This window comes from Paroedura picta, chromosome 4 (genome assembly GCF_049243985.1).
Source record: "Paroedura picta isolate Pp20150507F chromosome 4, Ppicta_v3.0, whole genome shotgun sequence".
In the NCBI taxonomy this organism is placed as follows: domain Eukaryota; kingdom Metazoa; phylum Chordata; class Lepidosauria; order Squamata; family Gekkonidae; genus Paroedura; species Paroedura picta.
In genome coordinates, this window is record NC_135372.1 from 115,867,189 (window position 1) to 115,892,712 (window position 25,524).

At 42.3% G+C, this 25,524-nt stretch overlaps 1 long non-coding RNA gene across 1 annotated transcript; it reads left to right on the forward strand.

Moving 5' to 3' along the window:
• Positions 1-685: 685 nt before the first annotated feature.
• On the forward strand, positions 686-25,073 carry LOC143836861 (uncharacterized). The gene is made up of 3 exons (XR_013230792.1): positions 686-815; positions 22,234-22,355; positions 24,878-25,073. It is a non-coding gene; the product is annotated as an uncharacterized LOC143836861 (long non-coding RNA).
• Positions 25,074-25,524: the final 451 nt, after the last annotated feature.

Here is a 25,524-nt window from a genome sequence, read left to right on the forward strand (position 1 = left end):
CTTCGAAAATCCATGTTCAGAGTCCCCTACTTGATTCACTAGGTGACCTTGGGCCTATTACTCTCTCTTAGCTGATTACCGTCTCCCAGTGATTGTAAGTATTTAATGGGGAAGAAGAACCACAAATGGTGCCATTAGTTCTGTGGAGGTAGGGTGAGGTAAAAAACAAAACAGACAGATAGCCCTCCTCAATGACTGTGTGTGCTGATAGCAGTCTAAGGGGGCCTGTTGTTACCATACAACAGTTTTTAAAAGGAGAGTTTTAAACTTTCATGGCATCTCACCAATCAAATTAAAGTAAGAAAAGGAAGAATAATGGGAATGGAAAAGCTTCCCAAAGAAATAATGAGAACAGATAGAGACGGTAAACACCACTCCTTTACCTCACTCACTGCTGTACTTATTCTTATGCTTGGTGTGTACCTAACAGAGGCACTAGTAGCTTGGCAGTGATATACAGATAAGCGATTTAGGTTAGAACTCCATGCTGCATAATAAAAGTCAAAAACTGAGGGAAAGCACCACTGCCAGAGTGTGGGAGACGTGAGGTTACCAGCTAAGGGTTTGCTCTGTCAAAGGCGGCTGCACATGCTTTGTTTGACAGAGGAAGCCTGTGAAAGAGGCGAGAAGAAGGGAGGAGTAAAGGAAATCCAAGGGTCAGTCTACTTTCACAGTCTGTTTGTCTAATGCAGACATCTTCAGCCATCTGATATCAGACACAGCGCTCTCTGTTGAGAATGATGCCGCCACAACAGGAGTGCCGTTATTTACCGGGCAGCTTTGCTTCAAGGTTTCAAAGTATGAGGCCTATACAGGTTTGTGATACTGCAGAACTTTTATGGCGTCATCTATCTTAAACCATTCCGATATTCACAGAGCCCTCCCAGTCTTTCAGCACTTCTGCGACAATAAGGATGTAAACATATGTTCTGTGCTTCCTGTCCTGATTCTCAGAAATTCCTACTAATCTTTCTAATGTCCCTTTCACACCAGCCTCTTCACAAACTTCTCGCATAGCAGCCAAGCTGGGCTCCTCTTAAGGCTCCATACCACCTCCAGGAACAACTCATCTGTCTGGAGGACAACTGCTGCTCACTAAAAGCGCCTCGTCCTTGCATGCATGCTAGCAAGTTGTGGTTTGTAAGCTAAAGTATTTTGACTGTGAAGAGCTCTGTATTTTGCATTTGGAAAAAAAATCAAACAATTAAAACTAGTTATTAGTGTTTTGCTTTTAATATGTTATTGAAAATTAAGACCTGGATTTTAGTAGCATTTAGATGGAAGGTTTTGGATAATAGTTTTTAATTGCACAATTTAATTTCCACAATGATGTTGCTTTCTTGCAACCACCATCTGCCACTCGCTTGCTGTCACCTTCAATTTTTAAAAGGCACACATCAAAATGGAAAAATATCACTCAAGATTTTTCTTTTTGAGTTAAGGCTTATTACTTAGGAATTACAGTGTGCCTTGCATTTCTACCCATGAACCCAGATAACCTTAGATGAGGAGTTGCTGGTGACTGCCCTGGTGTAGAAAGCAGACAGTTCAATGTATCTGAAGTTGGTTATTTACAGGATGCCTCTGACTTTGAAGGAGCATGAAGAGGGCATTCTCCAAGTGATTCTGTGCTTGACACTGCAAGTAGGTCACTGTAATGACCCAACCATGACTCCAGAGACGATGTGCCTCTTCTCTAGTTCTCAGGCGGGGCAAAATCAGCTGCAAACAGCAAGGAGCAGGCCCTGTAGCACAAGCACCTACTGAGCGAGTGCAAAGCTGGTTGATGTGGTGCAGTGATTGAGACAAAGATTGCCAGGGCATATTGAGGTGATCTAAGCAGGGGCTCACTTCATGTGTAATCAGGTGGTATAAGGGGGTCAGTTTGCCTGATCAAGGATCTCAGCATGCCTCTTTGCCACATCTTGTAAAGGCAATTCCCACAAGTTAATTATGCAATGAATGAAGAGCTACTTCCTTTGGTCTGCTTTGAACTTACTGCCAACTTATTTTGTTGGGTGATTGTGAATGGTGGAATTGTGCAGGAAGAAAAAAAATATCTCTTTCCATGAAATTAAAAACATTATGATTTTTATTTTAAAATCCATGTCTCCTTTTGGTTATCATTTTTTTAAGTTTAAAATTACTACATGCTAAAGTGCTTAGGATAATTTTGGGCGTAGCTAGATACTTTTTCCCCCTTTTTAAATGTATTTTCCATGGTTTCTTTAGTGGTAAATATCAGCCACTCTGTGGGGAAGGGAGAGGTAAGGCTCACACTATTTTCAAAAAGGAAAGAGGCTCACACCATTTTCCTGACTTCAGTCAGTCCCCTATCTGCTATTTGCTCACTGGGGGAAAATATAGGCACCGTCAGATTGCTGGTTTCCTTGTGGTGTCCGTGAGTTTCTCAGCCCCAGGCTGGGAAATTCCTGGAGAATTGGTGCTGGTGCTACTGGGGGAGGGGGTATATCTTAGCATATATCATAGAGTTGCCATTTTCTCCAGTGGAACTGATCTCTGCCATCTCGAGATCAGTTGTGATTCTGGGGGAACTCCAGGTGCTACTTGGAGTTTGCAGCCCATAGTGGTTTCAGTGATCAATCGAGGTCAGAAAAACACTGCAAGGAGAAGGGGTAGTCAAAATGCAGCCCTCCAGATGTCAAACTGTGGCCCTCCAGCAAGCAGGGGCTCATGGGAATTGTAGTCCATGGACATCTGGAGGACTGCAGTTTGACTACCCCTGGGTTAAACCCTCTGTCCTCTTGTCCTGTAGCCCCAAGGTCTTTGGGGGTATCTTTTTTAGCTCTGTGATTTTTCTTTATATAGTAATTTCTCTAAACCAAGAGGAAATTTTAGTTACTTATCATTGTGAGTGCACATTATCTGCATGTTTAAAAGTTTGTGCGGGTCTTTCAAGATTTCTGGGACAAAGGATGTTAATAAAAATCCCAGCCATATTCTACAACTCTCCTGGTTCCTCCTTTTGTTGTTATTCATCACAGCCCTACAGACCCCCCAGGAATCCCAACCTGCCTTGCTACAGCCTTTTCCCAACAAAAAGGTCAACATTTTGCAAGCTATTACAACAGGAGCTGAAAATACAAAAATGCCATATCTCTGAGGAATGCCATTATCTTTAGCCATGCCCTCTCTTTTTGGAAATGTACAGTCACTGCAAACATGCTGAGAGATAAAGCAGTAAAAGGGACAACCCAGCTGCAGTTCAAATGATATGAAAATAATTAATGTATGCTTACAGCAAAATAACCATCTCACATTTTGTACCTTTGGGTATTTGAGTCAAATTTGTTTTCAAAGGTTTGGTGGTGAGACATTCCGTTTAGTGATGGATCTTGTGCTCGTATGAATAATATTTTTTTTAACACCACTGGTTGGCTCCATCATTTCGTCCTGCCATTTAGCCCAAAGTTATGCTCCTGTTGAGATCCTGGCCATGTGATCTGATGGAATAATTATATTAGCTCATGGTAAAAGAACATTGCGCTTCCCCAGTGATCCAGCCGCTGCTTGGGAAAATGCAATCCACATTTTGCCAGCATGTTACATTGATCTAAAAATTCATTTGCTATGAAAAATGTGACCAGCTCTAGCCTCAAACCTCAGGGCAAATTAAGAAGTCTCCTATTGCAAATATTAAATGTCTTGTAGAGACACCATAGGAACAAATGAGCAGATCTTGAGTTGAAAAGTAATCTGCAGCCTTACCTACTCCCATTGTATGTTATCAATTAACCTCGAGCAAGTGCACAGGTTTCTCCCACTCCTATTCTCATGCTGGTATCTGGAGAGAAAGAGATAAATTGTACAGATTTTTTAAAAGGGGAGAATACTTTTAATAACCAAAATGTTTCTGCACTTTGAATAATGAGAGTGACTTTTCTCTTTCAAATGCTAAATTATTTCAAGCTGAGCTGTTGGAAACCATTAATAATTCAAGTGACTTATCTTTGGGTAAGAACAACATCTGCTGGATGATGTTAAAGCACAGGAATAGCTTGACTTTCAAAGGGTTTTTTTTTTTTACCATTTTCACCATTTCACATTGGAACAGAAAGAAAGCATCATTAGCTTAAAGGAGGAGATTGTTATCATTCACTCAACAAGTAGGCATGAGTGACAGAAGATAGAGATACCTGAGGGACCTTGCCTTGAAGTTTGAGTCTTGAAGTAAGTCCTATTCTAGTGGAGTATTTGACAGTGCCACCTAGAGGTATACATTCAGCTAAATCTGAACCAAAAAAATCTGAAATATCAGTATTTTCTGGGGGCCATTCTGCCCCCAGAAAATGAAATGAAAGGGTTACCTCTTGCAGATGATCTTTTTTTGACGTTTTATACAACATTGTCAGCATTCAGCATTCCAGCAGAAAACTGGCAGCTACATCCTACATTTTAAAGCGCTAGCTGGGGAATCCACAAAAACAGCAACCACTAGCAAAATAGCTGTGCATAATCAAAGTGGCCAGGCCTCCAGCACCCACCCTTGTGCCCACCTCTCTTTCCATTCTCCCTGGAATGTGCTTTTTTTTTTGTAGCAAACTGCCTGGAGCAACGAATACGTGTTGCTTAAGCCAGGCAGAGAAAAAAATTCTACTTACCGGTTGCCGCACAAAGCATGCCTCTCAACCCCCAACCCCTCAAACTGGGAAAAAAATTACTTTTGTGGATCTTCAAGCCTCATAATTCCAAAAGGGGCTGGCATTAAAATATGCACTATGCATCTATGATTAAATGCATAGGCATAACAATGGAGAATTTATACTAAAAAGAAAAAGATTGCTTGTATTGCTTTCCCTTTAAAACTGGGAAAAAGTTGATTGGCTGGTTGCCATGATTGACAGGTGGGGGGAACTTACTGGTATAGCAAGTCCCTGTTCTCTGCCATTTTAATCAGCCATGTGGACTGTCAGGAAATGGAAGAAAGTGGGTGAAGAAGCCAAGAGAACGAGGGGGTGAGAAATGGCCAGGTTTGTGTGTGCAATTTTTAATAGCATTAAGCAGTTGTGCTAGCTTTAACACTATGTTTTTAGAAATGCAGAATGGCCCTCAGTATTCTTTCAGCCAGGTATATATTGTAGCTGAATTCTGGTTATCAGGAATGGTTAAGCTTTAAGAAATGTAAAACAAATAAATTTTGGGGGACAACTAGATAGTTGAAGTTAAAGGGCATGTATAGGAAATGCAGTTCTTTTAAATGCTTTCTCTGTGAAGCCGCTTGGAGAAGGTGTTTAAAGGGACTGCAAGCCATTTATACACCTTTGGAGTTCACTCATGGCTTGGGGAAGGCATTTAAAGGAATCACAGTCCTTTTAAGCAATTGTGTATAATGGTCTTGACTATAATTGGAATTCCTGAATATTTATTGAACTGAATACCATACTGGTATTGGGATTCAGGAATACCATGAAATGCCAATATTTTGGGAGTTAGATATGCCTGAACCCCGCCTCCCCCAATTTTTTTTTTTTTGCACACCTCTAATATCACCCTAAGGAGAATCATATCCTGCTAACCCCATGGGTAAAACTCTGTTAACTCTGACACTGCTAGTAAGCAGACTGGAGAATTCATTGGGTCTGAAAAGTGAAACAAAAAATACAAAAAAAAAATAAGAGCAAGAGATGATCAATGTTTGAGGCAGATATCACTACTTATCATGTCAAATTCATTGTTCTGCATATATCAGCAGAATCTGGAAGTCTGTTTAACAAACCAGTGAGATAAATTTGCCTAAGCAGATTAAATTCTGGGGTTTAAATGTCTCAGTGAACCAAAAGTTCTCTTCAGTCTCCAATTTGAAACTGAAATAAAGGCACACACCTCAATGTTCTTCTTCTGCTGAGATGCTAGAGCAATTCCAACCTCAGTGTTGGTGTTCATTCAAATTTGTCCAAGAAATCTTCCCATTGTCCGCATTGCAGAGTGCTACAAAGGCAAAAAAGCATTAGAGAAGAGAACTCTGAAGCCCTTCCTACCCACTTGCAGCACCAAGAAGTAGAGAACTTGTAAAGGTGGGTTCTCCTATGTACAGGACTCTCAACATGACTACTACTACTACTACTACTACTACTACTACTACTACTACTACTATTATTACAGCATATAGATAAGCGTCAAGTTGGTTAAGTTTAGACTACAGATTCCTTACAATTTCATTCCTTGAACACTAATGCGCACAGTTATCCATATTTTTAATGCCTTCCTTAAACTTGCAGGCCCAATTTGGATCATAATAAGTTTTACTCACATTTCTCAATATTTTGCTCTTTGGAACTGTATTTGGGGTGACTATTTATCAAATAGGTGTGAGGCCAAATTTCAAGAATTCAGCTCACCTGATTCAGCTCCAGTAGTTCCATTTCATTTTCATTTCTTCTAAGTCTTTATTTTACACCAGTTGTTTGTTCTTAGGAAGCATTATCTGGTTAAAATTAACACATTTTAAAATTACATTGTGTATAAATAGTGCACATCCAACACTGTAAAAAAAAAAAAAGCAAACAGAAAAGATAAACAGCAAAAAATATTGAGACCAACCCAAATCAATCACATATGATTTTTTTAAAAAACAGCCATTTTTCAAGTCCTCCCTATCATTAACAAGTTCTGTATGTCAGTGATCCCCAACCTTTTTATCACCGGGGACCAGTCAACGCTTGACAATTATACTGAGGCCCAGGGGGGAGGGTAGTCTTTTGCCAAGGGACGTCGCCACCACTTGAGCCCCTGCTTCACTTGCTTTCCTGCCAGTGCCCCTAACTTCCTGCCGTCCTCTGGGGGGCGCTGCCAGCAGCAGTTATGCAGTGCCATGCTAAGGGGGAGCCCCAGCCATGGCGGCCGCTGGATAGCACCAAAGGTAAGCCGGCGGCAGAGTGGCAGGGCAGCCCCTGAGGCAGCAGCCGGGGAGGAGGACGAGGCCCGGTACCGACTAATCAATGGACTGGTACAGGTCCCCAGACCCGGGGTTGGGGACCACTGCTGTATGTAATGCAACAAATGTTAGAGGCTCCATGTTCTTGACCTCTAACAACTTTTAAAGGAGTCTCTAGAATCTAAATACTTATTTTGAGTCTCAGCTTTAGAATCCTGGCTTCAGACATTGTAAGATCTGAATATGTGCTTGTTGGTTTGCTAGTGGACAGTGTTGTACATTAGATCAGGTTCTCATATTCCTGAGGTCAGGGAAAGTAAGAAAATGTAACCAGTAGCAAGAAACAACAGATCTCTTTGTTGTTCAGACAATCAAGCAAAGATGACTTGGAAGTATTAGGTGCTATTACCTGATTTGCTCCATCCTACAGATACAAGGACATTTTCCGGGTAGGTTGCCTCTAACTTTGGATAGAGCAGAGTGGTGGCTTGTATGCTGAATCCCTAACTGATTGTGTCCACCATCTGCTGTGGGTTCAAGTTCTGATACAATACAAGAAAAATAATGATAGATAATTTGAGTTTGACTTAGCTTCCCCCCCCCCTATTCCTTGTGCATAGTAATAAAGTTTTACCCTTGAAGGAAGTCTACTTCATCATCTCTCTGTGGATACTACATGTAATGAAGAATGACATCTAATAATATCTGTCTCTCAGAGGTGAGGACCAATTGTGTCATATGAAGTCTTCCAGCAATGTTCTCTGCATGGTGTCACTTTTTGTGATGTTTCTGATATTAAAAAGCCATTTCTCCTCACTGTTGCTGAACAGAAATGGCGGCCACTGAGACTGACTTAGATGAGGTTTAGACAATTAGGTTGAGGCATGAGGAAAACCATTCTCAAACATTAACATTTGCTGACTGGAGAGCCTACTGTATGGAGTGAACATATTTTCCAACGTCTTCCACCTGGGGACTGTGACACTGGAAGCAGCTCTCCTGGGTTTTTTGGCTAAGGTTTAATCATTTACTGAAGCCCATTAAGTATATAATGGTGGGTTTTTAAAAAGTGGAATGGAAAGTTTGCACACAGAAAGCCACTCCCATGCTAAGCTTGGCAATGTGAATAAATCCTGTGAGATGTGGTTTGAAGGACTAATTACAATAAATGAATTGAGAGAGGGTGATACTGCTACCGTCATATGCTCTTGTGCTGGATTTTTTTTGCCTTTTCGTTTTCAATGTGATTACAGATCATGATAAATATTCATAATATTGTGAGGGGGTTTAATGTATATTTATAATTATTAATTCAAATGATGTCAGAGCAGCTAATTAGGACTGGTTCCAAGCTCATTAATTCTCATAGGGTGTATTTTCAAGCCAGCATTGACAGATTCAGGACTGGATAAATGAGATTGGTATGTTGCAATAGTCTGTAAAGAAATGTTTTTTTTCTCCTTGGTCGGATGGATGAGACCTGGGGCACCTTTACAGAAGCTAAATAAATATCAGTTACAAAACAGAATGAGCCCCAAATCAGCACAAAGTTGATGTGATCCCATAAACTCCCAGTGCAGGATAGTTAAATGAGAAACTGCCACTTGTTTTGAATAAAAGTTTTGTGATTCAGAGCATGGCAAGTCCACAGATTCTTCTGGAAGACCCTGGATTCATAGTTCTCCATAGATAATAAGCATGTTAATGATTAGTCTCACAGAATATGAGAATGAAAGGTGTGCTTCTGTAATATCAGTGCCAAAAATCTCTAAATGGAGTTTGGAGGCCTGAATTACTTGGATTTGTTCCCAAAGTGAGATTGGCATGTTAAGAAAGCTGCATTCTTCTTTTTTACTTCAGATTTGTGTAAAGAACACTGAGTAGTTGCAATTTGCATAGCTGTAAATTCATATGGACACACCCGATGCTACTGATGGGAATTGTCATAATGAGAAACACTGCAAAAAGGCAATCCATATGACTGTAGGATATGATTCAATATGTGCAGAAAGAATCTTAATGCTGCCATACCTACAATCCCAGCCAAGTTGCTTTGTAAAAAGGCCTTTTATTAATGCAAACCTACCCACAGGTCATTTAAATGTGAAAAATAACCAATGGATTGACAGGGCTGGAAGTTATGACAAACTGTGCAGGATTAATTAAATCAGAATGAAGTGTTGGATGCTGAAGAAATTCTGGAATATTAGAAATTGAATGGAGAAACTCTTTCCATCCCTTGGATAACTGTGTACTGAATGTTGATAAAAAATGTTTTGCATTGGATCAATGAATGCTAACAAATACTAGAATGCTAAAAGTGAGAATTCAATTATATGTTTTTCACCCAGCTTCTTTTACAAATATTTGTAAAAAAAAGTTAGGCATTATAACCTGACAAGGTACAATGCGGGTTCTTATTTTTTTTTTTTGGGGGGGGGGGGGAGCAGGATGTTTTGTTAGTAAGGTAAGGATGGAATCCCATTCCATACTAAATGGGAGTTTTGATATCTGTGAGATGTATCATTTGATATCTGTAAGAGGTAGATCATAACCTATATTCATTGGTTGAAGCCAAATGAAAATGGTCCTGGGTTTAATCCCAAACATCTTTAGTTTTAAAAAAAGAGTTGTTCTTGGTCAGAGTAAACAGTAATGGCCTTGGTAAACCAATGGTTTGAGTCAGTATAAGGAAGTTTCACATGCATATGTAAAGTGTCTGCTTTGCCTGCAGATGTCCCCAGGTTCAGTTCTCAGCATCTCCAGTTAGAGGGCTTAGGTAACAGGAGGTCTGAATGACCTCCACCTGAAATCCAGAGCTGCTGACAGTCAGATAAGACAATATTGACCTTGGTAGACCAATGGTCTAACTTGACAGCTTTGCATGGATTCTTACACTGGCTTTACCAGTACCAGGCAGTTTAGGATTGGGTATTAAATTAATGTTGTGCTTGGGCACTCTGGTGTAGCCCGTAGATCTGGAAAGTACATCATATTGTAAGAATCATCCCAAAGGTTAGAAATTGAAAACAATTGGGATTGTTTAACAAGTCTGGAACTGCCAGTCAATTCTCCCAGTCATCGTAAAAGAGGCAACTTGCCTTGAAAAAATCTCTCCTAGGAGTAGAGGAGTAGATTACTCCCTGAGGAGTAATCAGTCTTCTCAGTGAGCTGAGTTTGAAACAAGTTCTGGGAACCTTCCTATCAGATGCACATAAGGATTGGCAATCTTTTTTCCTTTTTTTTGTCTTAGAAGTTATGTCGGTAGACAGTTTTTACTGTACAGCTTTTTCTTGCATCCTTCTCTCTTTTTATTGTTGGATATACTTCATCTCTGCTTTTATAATACACACTATTATACTTCCCAAGTCCATCATTTTTATGGTAGACTTAAGAATAAGATTTTTTAAATCTATTTCTCTGCTGGCTTCCAGACCACTGCAAGACTGTGTAAGACTATGGAACAGTATTTAGAACCACATTAACTTGAGTAAGTCACCCATGTTTATTGTTACTGTTTGAAGACCAGAGGATTATTCATTATTAGTTTCACTGACTACAGAGAGCTTAAGGCAAGATGAGTGGTCTCCAGTTCAAGCTGATCCTTAATGGGGCTGCCAGCTGTACCTAGCAGCACAGCAGGAGAATTGGGGGGGGGGGGGCAATATATTCCACATTCTGCAGATGCATGCTGTCAACTTCCTGTGCAAAACCAGAAGTGATGTCATCACACAGTGACAACAGCCTAGAATTCACCACAAACAATAGAAGAAGGAGAGCTGGTTCTTATATGCCAGTTTTCTCTACCAGGAGTCTCAAAGTGGCTTACAATCGCCTTCCCTTTCCTCTCCCCACAAGAGACACCTTGTGAGGTAGGTGAGGTTGAGAGAGCCCTGATATCACTGCTCGGTCAGAACAGTTTTATCAGTGCCATGGCAAGCCCAAAGTCACCCAGCTGGTTGCATGTGGGGGAGCGCAGAATCGAACCTGGCATACCAGATTAGAAGTCCGCACTCCTAACCACTACACCAAACTGGCTACACCAAGTAGAATTGTCTGGTGTAGCAAGGTGGGAATACTTCATTAAGGAAGACTTGATTGGATTTGACTTGATTGAATGCACTCACCAGACCAGATGGGCGAGCATCAGAAACATGGCCTTATCAGTGGTGACACTCAGCCTCTGGAATTCATAAACCCATGAAGAGTTTCTGGTGCTGAACTAACAGTCTTTCAGGCATGAGGGGGGAGACTCTTTTACTTTCCCTTTATGGCATTGTATCCAGTGAGGTTCCTGTCTTCCTCAGGCTTCATTCCCCAATCTCTAGGAATTTCCTAATCTGGATTTGGCCTGTTTGTCTCTGCTCAATGCACACTCATAGTGGATTACAATGTCAAACAATCCGAAAACAATTGATTTCACCCAAAAAATAAAACACAGGTTCTCAAACAACAAATTTATCTGCCATGAACAGGCTAATCCACAGGGTAGGGAAGGGCAGAGACGATGGTAACAACGGTATTCTTCATGGCACAGTCACAGCAAAATCTATTATACAGATTTTAATGTTGAATAATTTCAACTGGTGACTTTATTTCTGCTTCAGACTACAGGGCTATAGTTTTGAACAGGTGAGGAATATAATACAAATCTTGGGAGAGTTTTTTCCTGTTTCGCAAGACCTGCTAGTTAAACCCTGTAATAATGATAAAATGAGAAGACACAAATCCTCTTAGCTGTTCCCACTTCTACCATGAGGGGTGAAAGGTTGGGCAACTGCTTTACTTAAGGACTGTAGAAGTTAGATTCCCAGTGAACCGGCAAAACACCTGTACAAAGATGAACTGGAAATGCAGCCATGTTTTGGTTCTCTGCTTATTCCCCAAGAAAGCAACATTTGCTGTTCAGTGTTCTGGTTTTGATTGAGTGAGAAACTAAAGATTTATGTCAGTCAGCCATAAACAATTGGTTCTTAAGCATAACCTGCTGCATTGAGTCCAAATGACTGCCCATGCTTTAATAGTACTTGATAATATGGGGATATTTGGTTAATACAGCGGAACTGGCCCAGTCATAGGAATGCGGTACTGAATACACCAAATAAATCTCCCAAGAAGTATATTTCAAGAGTCAAGCTTACATTTAATCACATAGATCCAGTTCACACTCTGGTTTCTGGCAAAAGGAGAGAGAGAGGCCTAATCTTTAAACAGCCCCGTGGCGCGGAGCGCCACGGACTGAATAAAGCAGTAAGGGCTGTGTGGGAGGAGTTAGGGCGGGCCCTGTCCGGGATAAAAACTCGGAGGGGCCAATCAGGAGCCACGAAGCAGCTCCTGATTGGCCCCTCCGAGTGTCCATCCCGCCCCAAGCAGCCAATGGCTCCCCATTCGCTGCTTCACCCGCCCAGGGAATATGGCGGAGCGGCCTCGCTGCATTGGAGACGCGGCGAGGCCGCTCCGCCGTCAGGGAGAAGGCTCCAGAGAGCCTCAGGTGGCGGGTGGGCCAGGCAGCCTTCTCCCGCCCCCAGCCAACGTCCTCTAAAATCGACACAAAGACGACGATGCCGAGCCGCTCTGCACTACGCCACGGCCCCAAACTTCGCCGCTTCCCCCTGCTCTGCGCTCATCCACGACAACATGGCTGCAGACGCCTCCTCGCCTCCTTCACGGTGCGAATTCCTCGCCCAGGTAGGTTCCCCCGCGGTAGACTCACACAATGCCCTTCTTCCCCTTGCCTCCCTGCCCACACAGAACTCTGCCCACATCACCGTGCCGTCCCTCGCCCCTTTCTAGCGCCCATTTTATTGCTTTTTAAAATGGGCTTAAAATCTAGTCTAAAGAATATTTTCCCTGTCACAACTGGGCAGCTTGTGCGGCGTGGCCAGCTTGTGCGCATCTACAAGGAGATACCTGAAAAGACATATGTCTCCATGGTCGGCTTCTTGAAGAGAGAGGAGACAGTGAGAGAGAGGAGGGCTCAGAGGGCAGCTCCCAGGTTAAGACAAAGAGGAGCATCCCATTCAAGGAGATAACATCTATACACGCATGGAATGATGTAGCACACCTCAGTGTCCGGGCATGCTGAGTTGCTTACTCCAACTGGTAAAAGCATTAGGAAAGATATTAAAACTTAAAGTTGAGGAAGAAAAATCCTTTAGCATGGGAAGCATAAAGAAGTTCTGTTTGGTTTCAACCTGTATGGAAGCAGGCTATGTGTTTAATGTGAGCAGCAGACATTTATTCCCTGGGCTACTTCTTATAGCTACTCCAACTGTGGAGCAATTTAAAACCTATGCATTTTTATAAGTGTCCAATTTTTTTTTTTACGTTTGATGAAAATAACCCTTTGGCATTGGTTAAATTATAAATGGGAAAAAGCAGGAATGATGTATTGCCCGAATACTAATAGCACAGCTGAAAGGGATCAACAAGTCTTAACTAGGTAATAAAGAGGTGGTCAGCATCACGAGTTAGAGCAATGATGAATATGCAGAACAAATAGTGTTGGATGCAGACTAATTTTTCCATTGATGGAAGGTGTAGTGTTTAAGAGCGGTGAGCCGGGTTTGATTCCCTGCTCCTCCACATGCAGTCGGCTGGAGGACCTTGGCCTAGTCACAGCCCTGATAGTGCTGTTCTGATTGAGCAGTAATATCAAGGCTCTCTCATCCTCACTGACCTCACAGGATGTCTGTTGTGGGGAGAGGAAAGGGAAGGAGATTGTAAGCCGCTTTGAAACTCCTTTAGGTAGAGAAAAGCAGGGTATAAAAACCAACTCTTCTTCTCCCCTTGCCTCTCTAGCTGCAGCCCAGTGATCCCTCTGAAATGCTGCTCCTGGTGGACAGGGGACCCCTTTGGAGGGGGGGGGGCTCAGTGGGCTGTGAGGGAAGGAGGAAGAGAAGAGTTACATTCTGGAAGTGCTTGCTGTCAATGGTAACTGAATTTTGAATACATCTAACCGCAAAGATAAATGCAGGGAAGGAGCTACCAAGGTAAGAACCAAAGAATGACAGGAAAGTGCAGTTTGTGGCTATTGTTTCCTTTTGGCTATGTGTGGATAGGCATTCTTGGAAGCAATAAAATAGAAAAAAACAGACATATGAATTTCAGGATCTAACCCAATAATAATAATAATAATAATAGAGCATGAAAGTATGAAGTAATAAAGTTGAAAACAAATATAGGCATATGAATGTCAAGATACAAACCAATAAAGAATAAAGGCCTTCTTCAGGACTATAAGGCTGAAATTTTATGTCTAAATGGGCATGCATGAATTCATAAGACCAGTTTAGGATCCCTTCTAAGTAGATCTATTAGTTCCTGGGTCTATATCTATCTGTATATGCTAATGCAGATGCTGCGGTGTGTGTACCAGTTAGAAAACTGGAATGAGATCTGAGAGACAGGTTCTAACTGCTCATTCATCCATGTTTATCTGTCAGTCGCGTTTGAAGTGGTCGACCATGAACTGCTGGCTCATGCTTTGTGTCACAACTTGGGATAGAATCATAGAATCATAGAATCATAGAATCATAGAGTTGGAAGGGGCCATACAGGCCATCTAGTCCAACCCCCTGCTCAACGCAGGATTAGCCCTAAGCATCCTAAAGCATCCAAGAAAAGTGTGTATCCAACCTTTGTTTGAAGACTTCCAGTGAGGGGGCACTCACCACCTCCTTAGGCAGCCTATTCCACTGCTGAACGACTCTGACTGAGAAAAACTTTTTCCTGATATCTAGCCTATATCGTTGTACTTGAAGTTTAAACCCATTACTGCGTGTGCTTTCCTCTGCAGCCAGCAGAAACAGCATCCTGCCCTCCTCCAAGTGACAACCTTTCAAATACTTAAAGAGGGATATCATGTCCCCTCTCAACCTCATTTTCTCCAGGCTGAACATTCCCAAGTCCCTCAACCTATCTTCATAGTGCTTGGTCCCTTGGCCCCAGATCATCTTCGTCGCTCTCCTCTGTACCCTTTCAATTTTATCGATGTCCTTCTTGAAGTGAGGCCTCCAGAACTGCACACAGTACTCCAGGTGTGGTCTGACCAGTGCCGTATACAATGGGACTATGACATCTTGTGATTTTGATGTGATGCCTCTGTTGATACAGCCCAAAATGGCATTTGCCTTTTTTACCGCTGCATCACACTGCCTGCTCATGTTTAGTTTACAATCCACAAGTACCCCAAGGTCTCGTTCACACACAGTGCTACCTAGAAGCGTATCCCCCATCCAGTAGGCATGCTTTTCATTTTTCTGACCCAGATGCAGAACTTTACACTTATCTTTATTAAATTGCATCTTGTTCTCATTTGCCCATTTTTCCATTGTGTTCAGATCTCGTTGAACTCTGTCTCTATCTTCCGGAGTATTTGCCAGTCCTCCCAATTTGGTGTCATCTGCAAACTTGATGAGTAGTCCCTCCACCCCCTCATCTAGATCATTAATAAATATGTTAAAAAGTACCGGGCCGAGCACCGAACCCTGAGGTACCCCGCTACTCACCTCTCTCCAGTCTGATGAAACACCATTGACAACAACTCTTTGAGTGCGGTTCTCTAACCAATTCCCTATCCACCTAACGATCTGAAAATCCAGATTGCAGTCCTTCAACTTATCCATCAGAACATCATGGGGAACCTTGTCAAAAGCTTTACTAAAATCCAAGTAAATGACATCAACCAAATTTCCCCGATCCAGCAAACCTGTTACTTGGTCAAAAAAGGAAACTAGGTTGGTCTGGCAGGACCTGTTGGAGACAAATCCATGCTGACTTCCTTGGATCACCAAATTGTCCTCCAGATGTTTGCAGATCGCTCCCTTTAATATGTGCTCCATTATCTTCCCCACAACAGAGGTCAGACTCACTGGTCTGTAGTTTCCCGGGTCATCCTTCCTCCCTTTTTTGAAGATCGGAATAACGTTTGCTCTTTTCCAGTCCTCCGGGACATCTCCAGTCCTTAAAGAGGTTCCGAAGATGATGGACAAGGGCTGTGCAAGTTCTCTGGAAAGTTCTTTGAGTACTCTCGGGTGCATTTCATCTGGACCAGGGAATGTTTTCCATTGTGTTTTTTTTTGCTTTGCCTGCACGCTTAAACACCTATTCATTGCTCCAGGCAGTTAGGTTTTTAAAGAAAAATCCCATCCCTGGGGGAAGGGAGAGGAAGGCGGGTGTGAGGGCAGGACATTGGAGGCGGAGATAGCACTTCTTCGCCTCCATGCATTTCTTTACCGTGTGGCCTGCTGGTTGCTCTCCTGTAGCTTGTACTTTTTAGGTTGGGGAATCCACTTTATGTGATCCCCCAGCAAGCACTTTAAAATGGAGGATGTAGCTAGCAGTTTGCTGCTTGGATGCTGAATATTGGCAACATCGTGCAAAACACCAAAAAAAAAAAAAGCATTTCACTATATTTATGATGTGCAGAAAAGCCCTTATTATAAACAAGGCAAAAAATCCAGCGGCACCTACAGTAACATATTGGCTGAGAGGACAACCTGCTCGACCAATTGCCAGCTAAAGGATAAAAGCAGCAGCAGCAGCAGAAGAAATGTTCCTGTGAACTGGATGCAACTCTGAACTACAGACTATACAAGAAGAATAATCAATGAGATACATTCTGTTAGAGCAAAATACCTGTGTTGAGAAATAAATACACTTGTACTAGACCCCACCAAACTTCAATTAGTTTTATTCTTCCCATGTCTGATTTGATATATTGAACAATTCATTCAGTATTTAATTTGGGACAGCTATTTTACCAGGGGCAGGATTTAAAACACAAAGTTTTTAGTGCCTGTAAATGATTTATGAAAAATGTACAATTTGCTATTAAAGACAGCCCTTTGTGATATACAATATCACTTGCCTTGCTTAAGATTCCTATTATGCAGCAGAACAGGGTAGCACTAAAGCATGTCTAGGTTGTCATAGGTAAAGTTATATTAGAAACATTTTCCATATTAAGTGTGAAATAACTTGGCAGAATGCAGCATTTCCATCTTTTGTGCTGGAGAATGCCAGCTATGGAATCTCATTAGAACTTTGCCATTAAATAATCTCCATCTTTAAAATGGGATAATGAAAGAAAACGAACTCATAGCAATTGCAGTCCAAGTTAACAAAACTGCAGTTTAATATCACAAAATCATGCACTGTTACGTTGATTTCTTTTTTTATTTGAAGTGCTTGCATCTTTTACATCCTAGTTACGATTCTTAGCTTAGGGATGCTGAGTAGTTCATGGCAGGCAGGTTTAGCAGGCAAGTAAACTTGTTCACATGCTGTAACCACCCACAGGCCCAAAACTTGGATGCCTCCCCCTTCACCATGTTGACCTTGAGTGTCAATGAAGCAAGGGTCCAAAGGGGAGGGAGGGGAATGACAGTGGTTCTGTCTAGTAATGACAGCTGTGGCAAGTATGGGAGGAGCATAGGAAGTCAATAAAGTTAAGCACATGGATACATAGAAGCCTAAAAGAGTCAAAACGTACCTATATCACTAAATCATAAATGGTGACTCGTATACCACATCATGCCCACGAGATCTCTCTCTGGATGGGTTTCTCATACATGTTTACCACATGATTGTAGTGTCAATGAATGATGTTGCCGACATGATGTCCTATGCCAATAAGTCATCACAGATTCGTCACCACAAACAAAATTTTAATATCTTCCAGTCTGAACTAAAATATACTATTATACAACAACAAAAAAACAAGAGTAATTTACTTGTGACAACCTTCGCAGGGTTTGTAAGCCAAGAGATTGGCTTAAGCCATCTATGGTTTGCTGTTGCAGTATTCTGCATAACAACCCACGTCTTTCTTGGTAGTCTCTGGTCCAAATACTAAAAAAAAAATGACTCTGCTTTGCTTCTCGGCTCTAATGAGTTTTGGCTAGTGTAGGCTAAGACTGCTCATATTGTTTTGAGAACTGAGATTAGTGGATTTCCCCTGTTCTTGAATTTATATCTGAAACAGAGAGAATATCCAAAAATAATTCTGGGATGGGTGCATGCCCTGTTCACCACAATCATTTCTGTCACTTTGATTCTCATTTTATGCTTCCAATGTACAAATGTTCACTGATTAAGCATAACATATATAACTGTTCCAACATAGTTTTTGTGTAGGGTTTTCTGATGTCCCCAATTCAAGAAAAAATATTCAGAGGAGAAGAATTTTGGCACAATCTTACTCAAGAGGAAAGTAATTGCATAACTCAGTGCGTTTTATGTATGTGATAGTGTACTCTGTATCAGATTGCACTGTAAATGTTATACAGCTGCACATCAAACAGTAAGACAATAAAAGCAGATTTTTACACAAATCAATGGCCCAGTAAATGGAGCAGAATGCAAATCCATACTGAAGTTACTTTTGGACCTGGGGTTACTTTTTAAGTGACCAGAGTTATGGTCTTGAAGCAGAAGGGCCTGATAATTTCAGACTGAAATACAGACCTTTTTGTCAACTTGTCCCCATAATTTCTGATGCTGAGGCTTTAGGCTCTCTTTTAAAAGGTTCTAAAATCACCCTTTTTCTTTCTAGAGTACTGTTTAATTTAAGCATATGGCTTAAAAAAAAAGCCATCCAACCAACCAAAAATCCCAGAAGGCTGGGGTTCATTATGTGGGCTTTAAACACGAAAAGAACTGACCCCATATAATAAAATGTTCATCTGCATATATTTGAACTGCAGACAAGAAAATGTTATTGGGTGTATGGATCTTTTAACCCTGGTCCCACTATGACCCTTATATTTCAGATAAGGTGCGGAAGGTAGAATATTATTTCAGATTAATTTGACTCATTGTCATGTGAGCTTGCTCTGCAATGGTGTCCATGTGCCACACATTGGAAATGTATTATATCACCAAAAATATAATTTAAAATGCCAAACTGATCTTTCTTTATGCATTTACACTTTTCCAGGATAGAGGCTAGCTTCATCTTCACTTGCTGTTCAAGTCTTTTCAGTTCTGAAGGGGCTTGGCAGCAAGGATACAAAAATTAGTACCAGATAGGAAAGTCATTTTCTCCTTGGTGTTCTAATTAAGCAAGTATTTTACTTCTTGTTTCGTGAGTGCCTTTGAACATGTAATGTAATAATGATTTCCTACCTCTGTATTTTCCTTGATCTGCTCTGAGCCTAGGGGAAATCTTTTAAAGGCTACTCCCATTTAGCCATAGCCAGAGATGGATAAGGAACTTAATTTTTTTCCTTTGCTCCATGAGATTTGCTTTCCCGCAATCAGGCAGGCTGTGGGGGACAATTCCTTCTTGGCTGTCTGCTTTTACCCATTTCATAAGGTTATGCCAGTCTCAGTTCTAGCCCATCTCCTGCTCCCATGGGACAGAGGGAAATATTCGATTTGCCATAGCAACCGAGTTACTCCTTCTTGCTCAGCTGGTTGTGATAGGATGCTTTCTCATTATCTCATCAATGACACTCTATACTTCTGGCAGGCCATTATAACTTGAGCAGCATTATAACTTGAGCCAGCTTAGCAAAGAAAGACTCCCCATTTATCTGTCATTACAAACCAACTTTATATTCCAAATGGCAAAGCCCGTTGTACCCAGGAATACAACTGGCGCTAGCACACATGGCTTTCCTGAGTGGTGACCTTCCCTCTGTCCCGTTCCCCACTGGACCTTGAGATCCAGCCTGATTAAACAGTAGGAAACTCTAATATCAAGAGCCCAGATTGCCCCCCCCCACACACACACACACTCCCCCTCCATGTGCAGCCAGCTAGGTTGTCAACCTCTAGGTGGGGACTTGAAGATTTTCAGGTCTGATCTCCAAGCACCAGTTATTCTGGAGAAGACAGCTAGGAGGAAGGGAGAGAGAACAGAGGGTGCACTGGGCAGCCTTCTCCCTCCTACCCCCCATACTCTTGAAGCCCCACCTCCAAAGTTCAAGGAACATTCCTAACTCAGGGGTCACCAACGTCCTGGTGTGGCCTGGGGACCTCCTGGAATTGGAGTTCATCTGCTGACTATAGAGATCAGCATCCCAGAGGGAAATGGCTCTTTTGGAGGGAGAATTTTGCTATGACAGCTCATCTCCAAACAACAGAGATCAGTCCCCCAGGAAACAAGGTCTGCTTGAAACAGTGGACTGCAGCCTTGTGCCTCACAATGGTCCAGGGGTGCCAGCCTCCAGGAGGGAACTGGGGATACCCCAGAATGACAGCTCTTCATCAGGCTGCAGAGATGAGTTCCCCTGGAGAAAAGGACTGATGGGGGGGGGGAACTGTGGCCTATCGCACAGAGGTCAAGGGATGCCAGCCTCCAGGGCTGCTTGGGAAGGGCTTCCCTCCACACACCATCCCTACACCACTGCAACTCATTGGGGCAGACTATATGTCCCCCTCTTCCAGGGCCGAGCTACTCATTGTAGCCGGCTCTTTTGTTGCTGCTTCTTCTCTCCCTCCCTCCATGCCTGAGGTACTCAGTGGGGCCTCTTCTTATTCTGCTGTTTCTCCCTCCTCCCTCAGGGGCTGAGCTCCTCACTGTGGCCTCTTCTGCTTGTGCTGCTGCTTTCCCCCACCTCCCTCCAGGGCCAAGCTATTAATTGGGTCCTCTTCTGCTGCTGCTGCTGCTGCTTCCCGCCATCCCTCCAGGCTGAGCTACTCACTGAGGAGCCTTCTGCTGCTGCTTCTACCTCCCCCCCTTCCAGGGCTGAGCTACACAGTGGGGCCTCTTCTTTTGTTGCTGCTCCTGATTCTCCTCTCCCTTCGTCCACACCTGCGCTACTCACTGGGGCCTCTGTTGCTGCTGCTACATCTCCCCCTTCCCTCCAGGGCCAAGCTACTCAGTGGGGCCACTTTGGCTGCTGCTGTTGCTGCTTCTCCTCCTCTCCCTCCCCCCCATGCCAGTGCTACTCACTGGGACCACCTCTTCTTCTTCTTCTTCTTCTTCTTCTTCTTCTTCTTCTTCTTCTTCTTCTTCTTCTTCTTCTTCTTCTTCTTCTTCTTCTTCTTCTTCTTCTTCTTCTTCTTCTTCTTCTTCATGAAGAAGAAGAAGAAGGATGCTTTGGTCTGATCCTGTGTTGAGCAGGGGGTTTGACTAGATGGCCTGCATAGCCCCTTCCAACTCTATGGTTCTATGATTCGATGATTCTATGATGATAATTTTAGTGGCCAGTCCAAGTGGGCTAAAGTGGGAGGAGTCTAAGTATGGTGATCCTGGGCCCTATAAGGCTTTAAAGACCAATGCTAGCTTTTGGTGTGATCCCAGAAGCATACTTACAGCCAGTGTAGACCTTTGGAAATCAGGGAGATATGCTGACAATAATTAGCCCATTAGCCCATTGCAGGAATCTAATCTGCAAGTGATACACACTTGGATTACTTTTGCCAAATCCCAACATTTAAGGAAAAGTTGCATCAGGTAAAATACTTGGAGCTGCAAACGGGTGCTAAACACAACCGTGGAGTTTGTTTCTTTAAGTCTGCAATGAAAAGAACTAAACCTTTCCTCTTTAAAAAAATTAAAGTTTGGAATTTAGAAAAACTAGTAGATCATGGCAGTAGATTTATATAAAGCTAATGTATTTTTCCATGATAATAATTTTTTTAAGCCTGAAAACAGCCTCCAGTGGTGGTTGTGGGGAAGCAACCTTTTAAACAATTGCCTGCCCCATTAAACAGTTGCCCTGGAAGGTAGAGACAGGATGAGGAGGCACATTGATAGGAAGGAACACCACTACCAAAATGGAACGGTGAAGAGTCCTCCGAAAAATCAGTTTCCTGCTTGTAAGTGGCAAACTGGACATGAGCCCAGTTGATAAGTGTTGAGCATCCCTAGATAAGGTGACACCCCATAGATGTCAATGGTCTCCTTGTGTGCACTTGTGAGCTGGATGACTGCCTAGCAGGGGAATTTTCCCTCGCATCTACAATGAACTATGTAATCCCTTAAAAACGGTAGGCAGTGACATGGCTTAGTACTCGGCAGGTGTCCTCCCCTGAAGGTGCTCCTGATTATTGATGCGACTTGCGTGCCCCTGATTTTCACACATCTACCAAATTAAAATAAAATGCTGCCACTTTGTTTATGTGTTTGAAGATAAAAGTCCTACTGGGATAAAAGCCCCACCACATGACAGGTACTCTCAATAACATTTTTATACAGGCAAAGAGGATTTCAGGGGATTCTTTTTGACAGACCAAAGGAAACAATCTGGGATGAACCTCGAGTCAGGGTTTGGAAATCTGCCCTGCACACCTTTTACAGGAGTATTATTAAAAGACAGCTAATAGTAAAATTATGGAGTGTGTTTTACTACCCTGTTGTATGGCATTTCTGTTTTCTGCCTCAGACAGGAAAAGGGCAAGGACTATGGCGAGATGCTCCTGATTCGTGGGAACTTGTGAAGTGTTTCCTAGACCTCCCTTCTCAAAATAGAGGCTTGGCCTAGGTCAGCATATGAACACATCCCAGGTTTGTAGTATGATGCAATATGCACTCTGGCACGTCTTCAGAACAGGGAGTTTGCACGCTCTCTGATTCCCCCACATTTCCAAAAATTCTGTCAAACCAATTGGCATTGGGTTTGATCAACTGTTAACAAATACCACACCTATCATTTTCTTGGGGAAGACACATATTGTCTAGAGGAAGTGAGGTGGATATTATCTTTCTCCAGGGAACAAATAAAAAAGCCACTTGCCATGGGTGAATGAACCAAGTCGGTGTTGACAACAAACAGGCAGTAGCATTTGTGTGTATCTTTGCCTGTAGATCTTTATCATTTAAGTCAAAGTTCGTGACATATCCAGATGTTCCACAGCTTACCCATTAGCTCAAGATATTCTAATATGTTGAAGGTCTTGGACTAGGTGCTCTCTTGGTATATTGGTGATCTCTGTGGCAATTTCCAAGTGGAAAGGCCTATTAGTTTGATCCCTGAAAATGGCCAGTGCTAATAGCCAATAAGGATCAGATGACACAAAGAGAGAACAACCTCCAACCTGGCCTGCTGGTTCAGACTTTGCTCTTTATTCTAAGCAATGTTGGCTGCAGCTAAAACATTTTTTAAAATCTGCATGGCTGATCAGAACTCCAATGACCAATCAGAAATCTTGCTAGGCAAAATCTGCACATACCTCCCTCATTTCCTAAAAACCTTTGTGGAAACCAGGAAGGATGTCAGTGGATGCCATGGAATGGGTGCCATGTCTAAGAGACTGCCTTTCTATATATACCCCTGAAGAATGTTTTGCTCTGCTAATACCAAGCAGCTCATAGTCCTTGGCCCCAAGAAGAGACTTCTGGCTTCAACCAGGGCCAGGACATTTTCTGTTCCAGCCCTTACCTGGTGGAATTAGCTCTGGGAACACACCCGGGCCCTGGAGGAGTTAGCACAATTCCACAAGGCCTGCAAGATGGAGCCCTTCTGCCAGGCTCTTGATTGGGGCAGGTGATATATTAACATTCAGCGGGCCCCATCTACTTGTTCTTTCCATCAATTTAACTATCCACTGTTTTAAGACACTCAGAATGTTGTCTGACTTGGGTGAAACTAGAAAGTGCTCAGAAAATTGGGTTGCTGAGACAGATATTGTATATATTGTTGTACACTGCCCTGAGCCAGGATACTGGGAAGCTGGTATAAAAATCAAATAATTAAATAGTCCTATATAATACCAATAGCTGCCAATCAGTTTGAAGCAATCAGAATAATAAACGAGATACATAGCAATAGGAATGTGTAGTCCAGATGTATAAAAATACCATGTACACAAAGTAGAGACTCTAATTCAAAACACATGTATTAATAAATGTCATTAACTGGTAACAGTAATAATCCTCCAAATCCTATGACTCCCAAGTAAGTCTAGTCTGAAGCAGGAGTCTTTTTAAGTAGCTGCAGTGTAGCAAAAAGCCCTGGTCAGCAACCATTCTCAGCTGTTCAGCATTAACCAGCCAGAATACATTCTCAGCTTCTGCCTGACCAGCACCTTCAAACTCTGTAAGTTCGACTACTGAACACATTGGCATAGTGGTTCAGAGTGGCAGCCTCGAATTTGGAGAACTGGTTTTTATTCCCCACTCCTCCACATGCTGGCAGCTAGGTGACCTTTTGCCACCCGCCTTGAGTTGGCACCCATCTAGAACAGGAGGTGGGCAAGGACAGAACTGGGCCTTAAAGGCAGAAGTGGACTGATTCTGTCATACACAGTTCTTTCAGAGCTCTCTCAGTCTTACCGACCTCACAGGGTTTCTGTTATGGGGAAAGGAAGGGTGATTGTAAGTTGCTTGGAGACTCCTAAGGGGAGAGAAAAGCAGGGCACAAAAATCCAGCTCTTTTCTTCTTTTTCATTGCAAAAATTACCGGTACCGCTAATCTAAGGGGAACGGTCACTGAGAACTTCATCCTAGATGGATTGGGGGAGGGGAGAGGAATTACCTCTAAATGAATAATTAATGTTATGAAGAAAACAAACATGTGACCTAATAATAAAATAATGCAATTAAAAAAGAACTGACATGAAATGAAAAAAAGCCTTTGGGGCATATTCCTACCTGCCTGGCCAGTTGCCCAACCATCCTCTTGCCCTCTGGCCACCAGCCCCGACAGACGCTTGTCCTGCCCTCTGCAGGTCTCCATTGAGGAAGAGGAATATCTGAATTGCATCCTGTCCATGGCAGGCTTTGAGCCACACAGAGGAACTGTGATCTGGATCAACAGAACAGCTCACCAGCACATGAACTAGTTGGTTTTGCACAGGGGTTAAATATACGGTTCATTTAAAAAAATGTAATTACACTGGCATGTTCTGCAACTAACTGTGCTCCATGGCTCTCTCTGACAAATACGGTCTCATGAGGAAGGGCTCCTCTCAAAATATTTAGCTCATGAATCTATTTTTCAGCCATCTAAGAGCCCATGAATTGTTAATGAGTATTTACATGCAGTAATAATAAATATAATAAAACAGGTTTGCCCAAAACTCTTACAGATTGCACCATCAGCTACCAAGAGTTCAGGATTGCTTACTGCTGTGAACCAGGTATGAATTCCAAAGGACAATTTTAAGGCCCATGCAATAGAAATCTACAGCCGATCACGCACACTATCTATGGTGTTAGTATTACAGTTGTAAACAACAGATGAAAATGGAAAATGCTCTCTAAGGAAAACCAATGAGATCCTGAGGGAATAACTTCTAATAAAACTTCTAATGCAAAAGACTATACCAAAGTTTTTATTGAAGTTTCCATTAGCTCATTAAATGCATAAAGGAGAAGTTCAATAGTTATTGGATCAGTTAATAATATTATACCGGCTGGCATTGATATTAATATGTTATTATTGAGCAGATGAGGCTTGCTTTGGCTAGGGAAGGAGCCTTGCCTTTTAGATGGCTGATATTATGTGTGAGTCACTAATGAAAAAGTTTAACAGATCTTGTAATCACCATTTATGAGGCTGGACCCACAGTACCACAAATGAAATTAAGCAAGCAGAATTGGACTTTCAAATGCCTCTGTTTTCACTGCAGCCCCCTGAGCTCCCTGAAGTTCTGTTTCTGTGAGTCTCCACAGATAACATTGGGGGGAGGGGGCATTGACATGTTGACTCTGCAGCAAGTTGAAGAACTAGCAA